This window comes from Manacus candei, unplaced genomic scaffold (genome assembly GCF_025592945.1).
Source record: "Manacus candei isolate 608988 ecotype Guabito, Panama unplaced genomic scaffold, ASM2559294v1 h1tg000086l, whole genome shotgun sequence".
NCBI classification, from domain to species: Eukaryota; Metazoa; Chordata; class Aves; order Passeriformes; family Pipridae; genus Manacus; species Manacus candei.
In genome coordinates, this window is record NW_026138134.1 from 4,475,049 (window position 1) to 4,489,178 (window position 14,130).

Below are 14,130 nucleotides of genomic sequence, written 5' to 3' on the forward strand. Positions count from 1 at the left end.
TCCCCTCCATTGCAGAACTGGAAGACCAACAAAAACTCAGGGAGAAACATGACTGTGAAAATCATGAAGGGGCTTGAGTAGCTACATCTCAAAAGCTGGATTTTGTTCTCTGCTGCTGGTTGATGTTGACAAATCTATTTATTTCTGGGTGCATTTTATCCTGTGCCCCAAATACAGGTAGTGAGGTCTCTGCCTGTCGCTGTCATTCTTTAGGTTATCACAGATTTCTTCCAAAAAATCTGCTGAAGAAAAATCCCAGTGGCTGCCACAAATGTCTTTGGCTTTAATATTTCTAATTAAAGGGTGTAGGTATTTTGGACAGGATCCCACAGAATATGAAATGCCACAGCTCCCTACTGAACTTGGCTTAAAATTAGTAAGACCGAGCCTGAAGTTAATTAAAATCAGGGAAAATAAACCTTCTGCTGCAAAACAACCAGAAGGGCAGAAGATTTAAGATGGCTCTGCCTTGTGTGTGATAGATAATTATAACTGAGTTCATCTGTGCTGCTCCTGAGGTTAAAAAGAAGAAGAAATTATTACCTGAAAGGAATAAATATATGCAAGTAAAACTGAGATTCAGCAGGGGGCAGGGAAAAAAAAAGTCTAAAATGGGATGTTTTTCTAAGTGTTGGAGGCAAAACATCAGCAGGTTTTTAAGTGTTTCATTTGTCAGGGAAGTGACTCAAATGAAATGATGCACTTTTAAAAATCAGCAGAGTGTTGAGGACGTAATAACCTTTGAAGAATTTTAAAAGCCATTTCATATTCGTATTATCAGAGTTCCTCAATCCTGTAATTTTACTTTTTTTTGTTGTTTTGTTTTGTTTTAATGGCACAGCTCCTCATATCAAGTGATTATTTTGGAATCAAGGAGTCTCATTAAAAATCAATCCATACCCTTCCTATCCGGGGAGAAAAGCTCAAGAAAACAAGTGTATCCTAAATCCTTAGAGATTGGGATAAAAATAAAAATCTCGAGTTTTAATGTTCTGGTAATTAAATCTGTCTTTAAACCAGTCCCATGAACTTCTGTCCTTAGTCACAAGACTTGAGTTCTCTCCTGGAGAAGGTGGAGGATGGAGAGAAAAAAAAAAGCATCAGAAACTCCAGCCCTTAAACTCTGTGGCAGTTCCCCCCAGGAATTAAAAATACATGGCAGTTTATGGTGAGGTTGAGGCTATTTTTCCATATTCCATTAATAGGAAGACCTGCAAGAGCATTTTTTGGGGCAATCCATTACCATTTAAAAATCTGCACACTCTGTGAGTCCCCATCATTTTCCTCCTCTCAAATCAAGGTGGCTCGAGTTACTTTAGATATTTTTCACACTGAAAAGTCTTCCTTGAGGTTTTTTTCGAGCCTTTTGCCTCCTGCACCAGCTGTGGGATGCAGCAAATGTGCAAATGGTACCTGAGCCCATCAGAGTAAGACATCAAGGAGCTACAAATCCATGGGGGACTTTTGCTAAAAGCCAAATCAATGACAGCCTTGTCCCATTCCATGAGGATTAAACACTTTATGCAGCCTAGAAACCAACTTTTTTCCTCTCTGAGAGCCACGTGTTTGCAAACCAAAAATGCCTTTTTTTTTTTTTTTGTCATTGTCGAGAAGAGATGAAAGTTTTTTCAACTTGGATTTATTTTTAGGGACTGGCTTTTCTGATGGAAATAGAAAGTTCTGACAAGCAGCTCTCCTGAATATTTCAGCCCTTTGTAGTGGAAATTATGGTTTGGCAGGGGGGGTGTTCTGGAGGGTCACCTGGAGGCAGGTTGGTTTTATGAAGGGAACAGCACTGCACAAAGTCCTCTCTGCCTCTGACCCCAAAGATTGCAGACACCCCTCGCAAAGGGGCTGGGATTTGCTTCAAAAGGAGTCAAACAATAACCTTTCAATGGATTCCATCACTTCCTCCATCAACAAAACATGATTCCCTCTCCAGCTTCCCCGAGTGCCAAGTTCTGGGGCTGCAGCACAATGGCTGCATTGTTCCCCCCTGCTCCAGGCTAAAATGTATTTTGGTAACTGCTGCTCTTTATAACACAATTGTCTGCTGACAGTTATTCCAGCAAGCCATTAACTCCTTCAATCCACCTCGTTCCAAGCAGGATAAGCCTCCAGGAGTCGATTTTCCCCACTGGATAAGAGCAGAGAGTAACCTAAACCTGGGACTCTCAGTGTTAGATAACATGTAAATGATGGTGACTCACAGTGGAAAATCGTAGATAAAAATTGCACAAAGGCTTATTTAACCACCATCTTGTGATTTCTTTCCCTGTGCTTGAGAGTGTGAGATAAACTCACACACACTCCAGAATAATGCTGCTGTTTGTCCATCCCTCTGCCCTGCAGCTGCCTTGGAAGATATGAGAGGCAGAATAAAAATGGCCATGCATATTCATCTGCATCTCACATTCCCCACCGAGGCATGAATGAACCCTCCAACAGCTTTGATTTGTGACAAACACCCCGATTCCCACAGCTACACTCCCATGGAAAAGCTTGCTGGGTTACTAATGGGATATTCTCATTTTACAGCCTGGAAAACAGGCAGAGGGGAAAACCAAAGAAGTTGGTGGGTGATCCTAAGCACCCAAAGACTGGGGAGGGATTCCAAGTGATGGTTTCCCAGACTTCCTTCCTTGGATTAAACTACAGGAACCACACAAGCCTGGAAAGAAGGTTGGAATAGGCAGAATACCTGACTTGTCATGGCAGGAAACACTGAGAACAAGGTGTTGGGTTTTTTTTTCAGTGTGTGCATGTGGTATTTTTGCAATTCAAGCTCAAGTCACAGCCAAGCTCTGAAAACAAACCAAAAAGAAGAGTCAAATATTGAGCTGGAAAGCAATTCCAGCAGTGACTGAGATATTCTTGAATCAGTAAACCTGAGTAATGTCCTGTGCTGAGGGAACAGGAGAGAGAAAACAGCTGGGCCAGGACAACAGAAGAAGATCTGAATTTCTGAAGGACACAGGTTCATAAAGAAGTGCCAGAAACTGTGGCTGGATTTCCAGAGAAGGGCTGAAGAAGTGCATTAAGGAGTTTCCATATTACTCAGCCTGCCCATCTCCCCAAGAGCACGGGATTGTTCCCAGGAGGATTGTCTCATTCCTTTCCCCAGCCCAGCACTCAGAGGCTGAAGGAACAGGGCCAGGCGACCTCACAATTAGAAATGTTCTCCCTGATGTTCCCCTGCAATTTGTCTTTGCTCATTTTCACCCATTAGCCTTTATGAGCTCCACAAGCCAACCTTAATTGCATTCCCTGCTGTCTGCTTAAGGAAGGACTGGGGTTTTGGGTTTTTTTTTGCCTGGATTGAAAGCAGGGTTTGGAGCCAGTGTCCTTGGAGAGCTTTGGCACTGAGTCACACCAAGGGGCCGTGTCCACTCAGGGGTGACAGCTCTGGGTGCCAGTCCCACGTCCCAGGCACTGCCCCAGCACGTGATGCTCCATCCAGGGCATGAGATCCACAGCCCTGTCACTCTGACAATGCCCATTTCATTCCTTTCATCCCTTCTCTGCTGCTTTGCTCTGGATTTCCAGCTCTCCCCTCTAGACACCTCAAGCACAACAAAGCCTTTGATGGTTCTTTTCTCCCTGGAGCACCTCAGCTCAGGGATTTTTACAGGCACCTTGAAGTGAGGGCTTCCTAAAATCAAAATCACCTTGCTTTGCCAAGAGCTGAATTGCTTAACTCCTGACAAGCCCACCCCTGAAAGGATTCCTGAGTCAGAGCTCATCTATATGGTCCCTGCTGGAACAGAGCTCAGCGTGGGGTCAGTGACTTCCAGAGGGAAATAAACAGTGTTTTATGTGAAAAGAGCTAATATTCCTGGCTTTTTGGGAAGCTCTAGGCGCAGTCCTGCCAGGCAAAACCCACTCTGGGTGCAGGACAATGAAGCAGCCAATTCCTCCTGCACTTTCCCACCTTTCCTTGCCCTGTCTGTACTCACACGGTGTTGCCTCTCCAGTTCTTAGGTGGAGGGTTTTTTATTAGCAAAGAGCATCAATATATGTATGAACAGTGCTCAGTAGCTTGTGACCTTGATGTCAGAGGGAAGCTTTTTGGTTCTGCCAGCACATGCATTATTAATGCAAATATCATAACTACTTGTGAGGAACCAGAATTCTCTTCCTTTGTGCTTTGGTGTATAAAGCTCTGTGAGGATGGATCAAGCTGCTTCATCTATATTTGCTGTGTCTAAGCTAGAACTCCTCAAAAACAAAACAAAGAGAGCTCCTTAAATAACAGAAGTTATTTTCCCAACTTCCATAGGTTTTCTTATTAACTTGAGAAATTGCTTTTAAAACAGTGAGCGTTTTTTATAATGAGTCAACAAAACCTGATTGTGGTCATGCTGGATGGTTCCCCAGAATCAGCAGATTGTGGGGAAAGGCAGAAAATGTATGCCAGGCTCGTTTTAGGTCTGAGGGAGGCAACTCATCAACAAATACACATGAAGAGCCATTTACAGGAAAGATACACTCAGCTTTCAGTGTGTGACAGTGATGTGGCTGTTCTTGGTGCTAAGTCTCAGTTCCTTCTCAATCCAGATCTTAACCAACTGCAACTGCATTTTTCAATCTTGTAGGAACCTTTCTGATCAGTGTTTTTTTTCAGAGCCTCCTTGCTTTCCATCTTCCAGCATTGCTAACTTGCCTGATTCTCCCTGTAACTAAATCCTACTCATCCTGAATCCAGGGGTGGAACTTTGGTTGGTTTGTTTGTTTAAAAGAATCAGAGAATGGTTTGGGTTGGAAGGGAACTTAAAGACCATCTCATTCCACCCCCTGCCATGGGCAAGGACACCTCCCCCTAGCCCAGGTGGCTCCAACCTGGCCTTGGACACTCCCAGGGATGGGGCAGCCACAGCTTCTCTGGGTAACCTGTGCCAGGGCCTCCCCATCCTCCCAGGGAAGGATTTCTCCCTAATATCTGACCTAAACCTCCCCTTTTCCAGTTGGAAAAAAGTCCAGTTGTCTGCTAAGAAATCTTCCTAACACTTTTAATTCCCAACAATTTTCAGAAGAGGAGACAGGAGGCAAAGAAGGGTGGGAAAATGGAGAAGTCAGGACTGTGAGGTTTATGTGATTCTCTCCCTCTCCTGCAGTGGGAAGGTTTGTACCTGAAATGTGTGATGGATGGGGAGGGAAATGGGCAGTGAACTTCGGGTTCATTAAGGAACATTCACAGGGCTATAATTCAGGAGTGGTTTTTGAGTTTTGGTTGCAGACAGATGAAGTTTCACGAGAAAAAGAAAAAAAAAAAAGCCACGGGAATGATCTGGTTTAATACTTAAATCAAAAGGATGGAAGCCAAGAGCCTGAGAAGCTGCCTGAAGTGTGAGGAGTCCTTCCTGGCCCCTCATCACCTCACCAGCTTTTGTAGTGTCACAAAGTGACATTTCCAAGGTGCCTGACTTTGATCAGAACCAGCCCAATTGTTGTCTCTGACAAAGGAGTTAAAAAGCCCCCCAAAAAAGTGCTTGTGCAGAAGCAAGGAGGGATGGAAAGGCTAAAGGCTGCTCTAACCACCAAGTATCAACTTCAGCGCCCACCCACCTCCCACACACGACTAGAAATAACCTTAAATAATTTATTTAAGCGTGTCTGTATTGCAGTTACATATTTAATGACTTAAAGGGACGGCGTCTCACTCAGGAACACATCTGAATTTCCCAGAATTTGAAGGGAAGCATCACTCCTGCACCCAGTTTTCTGAGAATTTCGGGATGTCTCACAGTGGATTAAACTCCAGGTTGCTGTCTCAGGTTGTCACCACCCTTATTAACAGGGAGAAAACCACGTTCTAAACTTAGAATGTGGTAATTCAGTGAGAGAACAAGGTAATTCTCCTGTCCTGCTCGCTGAATATTAGAAGGAAAAAATACATCTCACCTTCCTCCTGCTCCTATTGTTTGTTGCCTCAGGCATTGTCTTTTTGTAGATAATAATACAGTCAAGGACTTGAGGGCAAAAAGTTAGGTAGGAATGTTAATGTTGGGGACATAATTTAGAAAGGGAGAATAAAAGGAAGCACACACAGTAAAACTTCATGTTGGAATTATCTGAGGGCATTGGAGATGAAAGCATCTGACTGAGTCAGGTTATAATTATGGTGAATAGTTCACATCTCTGGAATTGTCTGTCCTTTTCTGTAAAGACCTTTGCCTTGACAGTGGTCACACTTGGCCAAGCTACTTCCAGGAAATTCTAATTTTCATGTGTTTAGCATACTGGTACATTTGTAGAATTAATTTGGTTTTATCAGCAGAGGAATATTCCTGAATGTGAGAGGGTTTTTTTTAACAGGCTGCATTCATTTTGACCTTGCAAATGGGCAGGAGAACTGATAAAACCAAGTTGTGGAGTTCTTGCTTTTTCCCCCCCACACTGTGTTGACTGATTTGGAAGAGAGAAAAAGAGCTGAAAGACCCAACAGGCTTGTTTGGTCATTTCTGGGCTGACAGCTTGGTAGGGACAGCACATCCCAGAGAAGGAAGAGGACTTCAGTTTATACTTCAGACATCATTTCCCCATCCTCCTGGAAGAGCTCAGTGCCCTTCCAACCCAAACCATTCCGTGTTTCTATGACTGGGGGGAATTAATTTGGTTTTATCAGCAGAGGAATATTCCTGAATGTGGGGTTTTTTTGTTTATTTGTTTTTTTTTAATGGCCTCCAGTCATTTTGACCTTGCAAATGGGCAGGAGGCTGATAAAACCAAGGTGTGGAGTTCTTGCTTTTTTCCCCCCACACTGTGTTGACTGATTTGGAAGTCATTTATTTCCCCATCCCCCTGAAAGATCTCGGTGCCTTTCCATCCCAAACCACTCCATGCTTCTATGACTGTGGAGAAAGCACTGCCTTGGCTGTGGGCTGGGATATCTTGAGGGTGTCCCCATGGGAATATAATCCCCCTCAGCCTTGAGGTCTGGACGTGGAGTGGGACATTTGGGGAGTGTCCTGCCTTGGGAGGGTTCCCTTCTTGTAGCTGAGTAGGAAATATCAGAGAACCACCTCCTGTGCTGCCAGTGGGGTGAGGTGAAGGGCACTGCTGGTTTTGAATCCATCTGAGCCCCCAGAGAACCCCCAGCATGTGGCACAAGCCCTCTGCTAGCACAGGGAAAGCCCTGATCTCTAAAGCACCGTTTTCCCCTGTATAAATACACAGTACAGAAAAGCTAATTATAGCCCCAGGGCTGACAATTATCAGGGACAAACACAAACCCCCCAAACCAACCCAACCCGAGAGTTCCTCATTTTCAAGGAGTTCCAGAAATGCTCTTTTAGTGGCACAACACCTGAACTGGGTGGCAGCTTTCTTCTGCCTGGAACAAAGCAGAAAGCAGGGAGGCAGTGAAGCCCTGGCAGCTGCCTGAATCTCAGCATCCTGCTTTAATTTCCCTTTCAGGGTGGCAGATGGCAGCTTTGCAGGGGTGTTAAAATCTGCTCAGAACTAATAGGAGGCTGTTTCTTCGAATGCTCCATCTATTTCCACAGGAACAAACCATCCCTTTTCACTATAACACAGCACAGCCCAACAGTCAAGAGACTGTAATGTGACTGGGGGTGAAAAAAATTAAAAAAAAAAAATCACACCACCCACGTCCCTTAAAACCTCTCTCAAACAAACAGTAGAACCAGGGTTGTTTACTACACTTTCTCATGTATTCTGTCAGTCTAAGAGCTGAACCCCGTGTGCTGCTCACAGCCAGGCTGCCCAGGCTTGCTAAAATATGCAGGCTGAGGGATGCTCTGACTTCCTCCAGGCCCAGAGCTGCTGTTTGTTCAGAGGATGAGACACAATCCCTGCCCTGGAGTACTCACAGCCTAAACAGAGGATGGAATAAACAGTATCTCATCCCTGGGACCTCCCAGACCACAGAGGGAGCAGGTCAGATGTGTTGAGTAGGTCTCAGCCCCCAAAGCAGAGTGGTTTCTGCACTGTTATTTTGGATTTTCCCCTTTCACATAAGTTTAGCACCTATCACAGAGGGTCCAGCTGCCCAAAAAGAGGGGTTTTCTTGGAGGTAAATCCATAATAGCTCAAGTTGTTACATGGAACTGAAAGCAAAGCTTGAACCAGCACTCTCAGGGACGGGCTTGGGGGGCAACTGCTGTGCCTGGAAAGCAGCTTTTACACAGGACACCCCATTCCTCACACTCCAGGTGCCCCCTGATACCCTCATCCTGCACTACTGTAAAATGCTCTGTGGGTTTTGCATAAAAAAAACTGCATTATGCCAGTGCAATCATCCTTAACAACAGGCAGAGGGGCTTGATATGGCAAACATTGAGAATTACAACCCCCAAAGACGTGCAGGATGTGTGACTGGGGGCTGGGGGGGAAGGCAGTGGTTATAAAACTGCCCAATATTTGGTCATTCACGTGACTGTCACCTCTGCAGCCCCAGAGCTGCACAGTGACCTGGGTTTGTGGGCAGCTTTTTCCACCCCATCAGCAGCTGAACCTCCCGTCATCCCCAACCCCTGCTCGGGGCAGAGCCACCAGAGAGCACAGCAAGGCAGCTCCAACCCTGCTGAGCTCCAGTGAGTTGAGGTGAGACTGTTTAAAAGAATCATAGAATGGTTTGGGTTGGAAGGGAACCTAAAGACCACCTCATTCCACCCCCTGCCATGGGCAGGGACACCTCCCACTAGCCCAGGTTGGACCCTGGACCCTTCCAGGGAAGAATCCTCCCTAATATCTGACCTACATTTCCCCTTTTCCAGTTGGAAAAAAGTCCAATTGTCTGCTAAGAAATCTTCCTAAAAATTTTAATTCCCAACAATTTTTAGAAGAGGAGACAGGAGGCAAAGAAGGGTGGGAAAATGGAGAAGTCAGGACTGTGAGGTTTATGTGATTCTCTCCCTTCTCCTGCAGTGGGAAGGTTTGTACCTGAGATGTGTGATGGATGGGGAGGGAAATGGGCACTGAAATTTGGGTTCATTAAGGAACATTCACAGGGCTGTAATTCAGAGCCACCAGAGAGCACAGCAAAGCTGCTCCCAACACTGCTGAGCCTCCAGTGGCCCACGTTTAGGTGAGGCTCTGCCTGCCCAGGGCTGCAGGGAAAGGTTTCAGTTCCAATCCCAGCCCCTGGTGAGAGTTTGGGTGCAGAATGAAGGTTCATTCCCACCACCGTGCAGATCTCAGCCTCTGCTGTCCAAGTGCTCCTGCCCAAACTCATCTGAGTGGAGTCCTGATCTCTGTAGCCCTGCAGTTGTCCCTGAACTTTTTGGCCTCTCCTCCTCTTTTTTCTTGGTCAGGGAAAATCCTCCTGCAGTTGAAGTGATGTGCTCTGAGGAAAGAGGGGCAGAAGGTGGCCTGAAGTCACTGGTGGTCACAGCAGGACCTCGTGGCTCCCCCGTGCCAGGGACCAGCCACAGCTTTGAGAAAAGCTCCCTTATCAAGTGTCACCAGGAAGGAATTAAACAAAAGAGGCACCAACTCGAAGCAAGGGGCTCTCCCACCCACGGAGCAGATACAGTGACACCTTCTGCTGCTCCCAACAGACAGCCCAGATGTTCAGGACTCTCAGTCACTTCTAAAATGTGACCTCCCCACCGAGGCCGAAGGAAATGGAATGGCAGGGATCCCAGAGATTGCACAGCTTGGCTCCTGTTCAGGTTTTGGGCTACACTGACTGCAGGGCTGACTCTGAGCTCCTTCCAGCTCCTGGGCTGTGCAGATGTGAGCCCACATGGGGCTACTTTCTTCGGGATCAAGGGGCACACTTTGCTTCCAACTATTCCTGTATCGTTTCCCCTCCACCTCCAGTTAACCATCATCCATCCAGTAATAAGCTCAGCTCAGAATCAAAGGTGTCAGGCACTGGGATTTGCTTATATCCCACTTTTCCGTGCTTCTGGAAACTGGTTTGTAGTTGTGCTCATCCCAGAGCTGGTTCAGAGCAGGCACATGACTGCTGTGCCTGACAATGGCTCGCTCCTGTTCCTGCTGACTAATTTCTGGGGTGTTCCACCTCAGCTGAGCTCAGACTCATCAACAGTGAAGTGTCACACAGCCCTGGCTGCAGAAGGGAGAGCAGGGGAACACCACACAAGCACATCAGATTCTCACACTGAAATGTAAAGCTCATTTTTTTTTTTATCTAAAAGGCAGAAGAGAGATTTCCCACTTCTACTGAGTGCCTTTGGCTTCCCATTAAAAGGGAATGAAGCTAAATAATACCCACCAGCCTCTGTCTGTGTGGACCCTCGTGTTGTAGACTTAGTTCTCTCCTTTTCCTTCAAGAATCAGTAAATTGGACTCTTCTAAACTGTATTGGCTATGGTTTGATTGCAGGTCAGAGCTGGGCTCCCACTGATTTTATGTGTCTTTGCAGCATTGTCTTTGAAATCTTTAACATGCTTGTGTCCTCAACATGCACTTGATGGGGTTACAGCAAACAGGTGAACTGGGGATCTGTTAAAACCCAGGGAGAGCCAGGATTAAAATCTGTCTGACCCACTACTTACTGTGCTGCCAAATTAATAACTGAGTTCTGCCCAAGGCATTTAGAAGAGCTAAGGGCACATCTGTGCTTTTTCCCAGGTTTGTCCATTTAAAAAATATACAAGCAGCACTCCCAGGAGTGGCTGAGGAATAGAGGGCTCAGGGATCTTTGGGGAGAGAGGGAAGGAAGATGTTTGACTTTTTTTTTTTAACCAGTAAAACTTAGTCCTCTCTGCTGAATCATTTGCTAAACTCAGGTTGGGATGCTTCTAGACGTGTTTTAAAATACCACCTAAAATAAAAGCTTAGGAGCCTTGGCCATCCTCTGGAGTTGGTTTAGATGGGTATTCAGACAACCTAAAACCTGAGCTTAGAGGAGTCAACAGCTTTTGTGCTTAAAAACATGAGCAAACACACTGGAGTTCTTTTAAGAGGATGCTCTGAGTGGTGGAAGTTACCGGCACAAAGTCTTGTGGTTGAAGTATAAATGCATCAAGAAAAGGGAATTTCAATTAGGATTGGCTTAATGGTGGCTTTCAAGCATTTTGGGCCAAATGCAAAGTTTGGCTCAGGAAATCTCCTGAGCACAGATTAAGAAGAAAAGAACTCCTTAGTGGTGTATTCAGCTAAATGTAATAAATAATAAATCTGCTCAGCCAGGCAGTGCTGGGAATCTTGGAGGTGAACCCACACAGACACACTCTCCATGTCCACAAGGCTCTTTTTAAGCCCTGTTCTTTGTATGGTTTGACAACAGCCTGCTGGTGATCCAGGCCACAACTTGCAAGGCGAGGGTGAGACAGCAACAGAATAAACTGTGCAAAGGTTAAGATTTAATTCACCAGGCATCAAGTTCCTACAGAGTGTGGCCGGGCAGGCAAACCTCATCAGGACAAATATGTTGTAGGACAGGTTTTCAGTGCCAGCCCTTGCACATTCTTTGTGTCTGAACCGTTTCACCCCCCCAGACCCTCCACAGCAGCTCCTGGGTGGTTGGGATGTGGGTTCAGTTTTAATAGGTGATGTTTGTCATCAGTCTTCAGGTTCTTTTCCAAACCAACAAGCTCTCCTGGCTTCTGCTGCTAAATCTGATGGTTTGGTTTGCATTGTAGAGAGGGGAAAAAAAAATAAAGAAGAAAGCAAACCTGCCTCATTTCAACTGTCCATCCCCTGAACACTTCCATGTTTGTATTGTAGGAACATGTGCTTGTGTACATGCATATAAATGCATTCATATACCTGCCTACATAGAGTAAATAGGTATATTCTGTGTATTTTTACAGCCCTAAGGAATGTCAGGGATTTTCAGCTGTATTTGAATGGATTCCCAATTCCCTCAAGATGTTTTGGGCGAGCTGGATAGTTGCAGAAGGGCTGCAGAGATGGAAGAAGCCCTTTTCCTTTCCCTTCCCAGATTCAGAAACACACAGGAGACAAACTGCAGGGAGCAAAGCCCAGTACCATTGTTTGGGTGGACCTCCACCATCTCCTAGATCCTCTCTGCTTGTGTCAGGGCTTGTAAAGGTTATGGAGACACGTCAAAGAAGTGCTCCAGGGCCTGCACTGGCCTGGGCAAGAAACCACAAGACTGTGACTTATAAAAAGTCAGAGCAGCTTTAAAACTTGCCCAGTTCAGGGGGGAGAATTATTATTTCTCTCCTTTGAGTGCGTCATCAAGAGGAGGGGAGAGGAAGACATAAAAATCCCGTATTTCAACATTTCTTTTCACCTAAAGTGGGCCTGCAAAAATCACCTGTCACCAGAGTGTGTTTCTGTAACCAGACCTACACCCAGAAATAGCCACTGCTGGCAGATTTACAGCTCCACATTTCTGACCTCTGTTTCCTGCCCAGAGCAAGAACAGTTGTGTCTGACACGCTCCTGGGAGAGGGAAGGGATGCAGTGGGAGCCAGGGATGGTGTCTCTGGGATGTGTTCAGTGCTGCTCTGCTGGGAGCTGTCACATCATGGGAACATGAGATGGATAATACCAGTGGAGACCCTGAGAAGGGAAAAAATATGCTCCAAAGCTGCTGGTGGAGCACGGCTGGGAAGGGCTGGGGAGGAAAGGTTGGCCATGTGTTTAGTGCTGACCAACCTCAGTGGGGAGGGATGTGCTCTGCAGCTGGGTGGGAGCTCAGCATGGCCATGGCTCGCTCCACAGCTGCTCTTCTTGTTTCCCCCAACACCACCCACAGAGGCAACCCTCTGCAAAGGTGTCCCCTGGCACGGTGGGTGACACTGGCACCGAGCTGGGTGCTCAGAAACCTCCTAAAACTGAAACCCACCAGTTACTTTCTGCAAACTCTGACCAGTGTCAGTGAAGCACAGCACTCTGGGGCCTGGAGGGTTGGGTTTCCTACAGCCCTCTGCTGTCTGGAACCATTCTGAACACATGCAAAGTGGGGAAATGACTGCCCTGTGCTCAGTCAGAGAGCAAAATATTCCCCTACCTCAGTCCATCCCAAATCACTGACATGGGGTGTAAACAAGTGTTTAGGGCTTTCTTAAATCAGAACCTTAAAAGTCTTTGTGTGTTTTGACAGATCCCATTCAGCCACCAGCATGTAAGATTAATTTTCTCCAGTTATTGCAAATATTTCTCTTCTCAGCCTGGTCTCCTGACCAGCTGAAGCCATTCCAACCTCCCTGGCCAGGCTTATCACACTTCCTGCCTGGAATGAGTTTGGAGTTGACTTGGATATCACCAGCACACGAGTGAGGCAGGAAAATCAATGCTTACAAAGGCTGCTGAATCCAAGGGAATGATTCCTCTTCAAGCCAGCGTGCTCTGAATGAGGCTGGACAAAGGAAAGCTTTGATAGCCATTGATTTCTGAGGCAAAGGAGCTGCATCTTTTGCTGGGCTTGAAAATGAGTTGCTTAAAAGTAAAGGCAGAAAAATCCATGCTGGCTCGGGGAAGGTGATTGGGGCTGTGCACAGGTTGTGATGATGAGAGGCAGGCAGGCTCCAGGCTCTAATGAAGAGAATTGAGAGGGGCTGTGCTGGAGATACAGAAGTGCTCTACTGTGAGAAACGAGCTGATAATGAGAATGAAGAACTTCCTTTGATTATTGCTTCTCATTTCCTATAATGCAATCTGCATCTTTAAAGAAGGCTCTTGTGTTAGATGTTAGATCCCCTTGCCTCCTCTGCCTGGTTAGAAGACCTTAAGCTGCAGTGTTGAAAAAGAAAGGTTAACCTGAATCAGGTAGAATATAAGCCTGTTTTTCTCCTGAATTATGTGCAGTGTAACAGCACAGGTATGAGTGGAGCCATTTCCAGATATGCAGCAAAATCTGGCAGGCAGGAAAGTGCAGGACTTGGCTGTGGCAGCAGCCAAGACAGTGCTGAGAGAATCGAACAGGAGGTGATGGAATTGTGTGTCTAGATGCCTGAATTCTTCTAAAAATCTAGCCCCAAATCACCACTGAAAATAACTCCTGAATTCACAGGCTATGTCAGGCATCTCCTCTCAGGTTCTATATTCACGCTGGGCTGGTGGTTTGGAGAAATGTCTCAGTTTGCCACGAGCAGGTGCAGATTTTGGATGTTTCCCTATCAGCTGTGCAAGGGTTTCCAGAGACGGTGCTGAGCTGCATCTGGGGCTGGAGGTGTGAGCCCTCACACATGCCTGCTTTTACATGGCTAAACCCCCAAAACTGAC

General features: G+C 46.1%; 1 protein-coding gene and 1 long non-coding RNA gene across 2 annotated transcripts in view; one reads left to right on the top strand and one right to left on the bottom strand.

The window, feature by feature from the left end:
• UBASH3B (ubiquitin associated and SH3 domain containing B) overlaps window positions 1-14,130 on the bottom strand; it is a 64,303-nt gene that overhangs the window by 36,639 nt on the left and 13,534 nt on the right. The gene's annotated exons all lie outside the window — the stretch shown is intronic.
• Window positions 2,764-5,664, top strand: LOC127482305 (uncharacterized). Its single transcript, XR_007908499.1, has 3 exons — window positions 2,764-3,301; window positions 5,039-5,085; window positions 5,625-5,664. It is a non-coding gene; the product is annotated as an uncharacterized LOC127482305 (long non-coding RNA).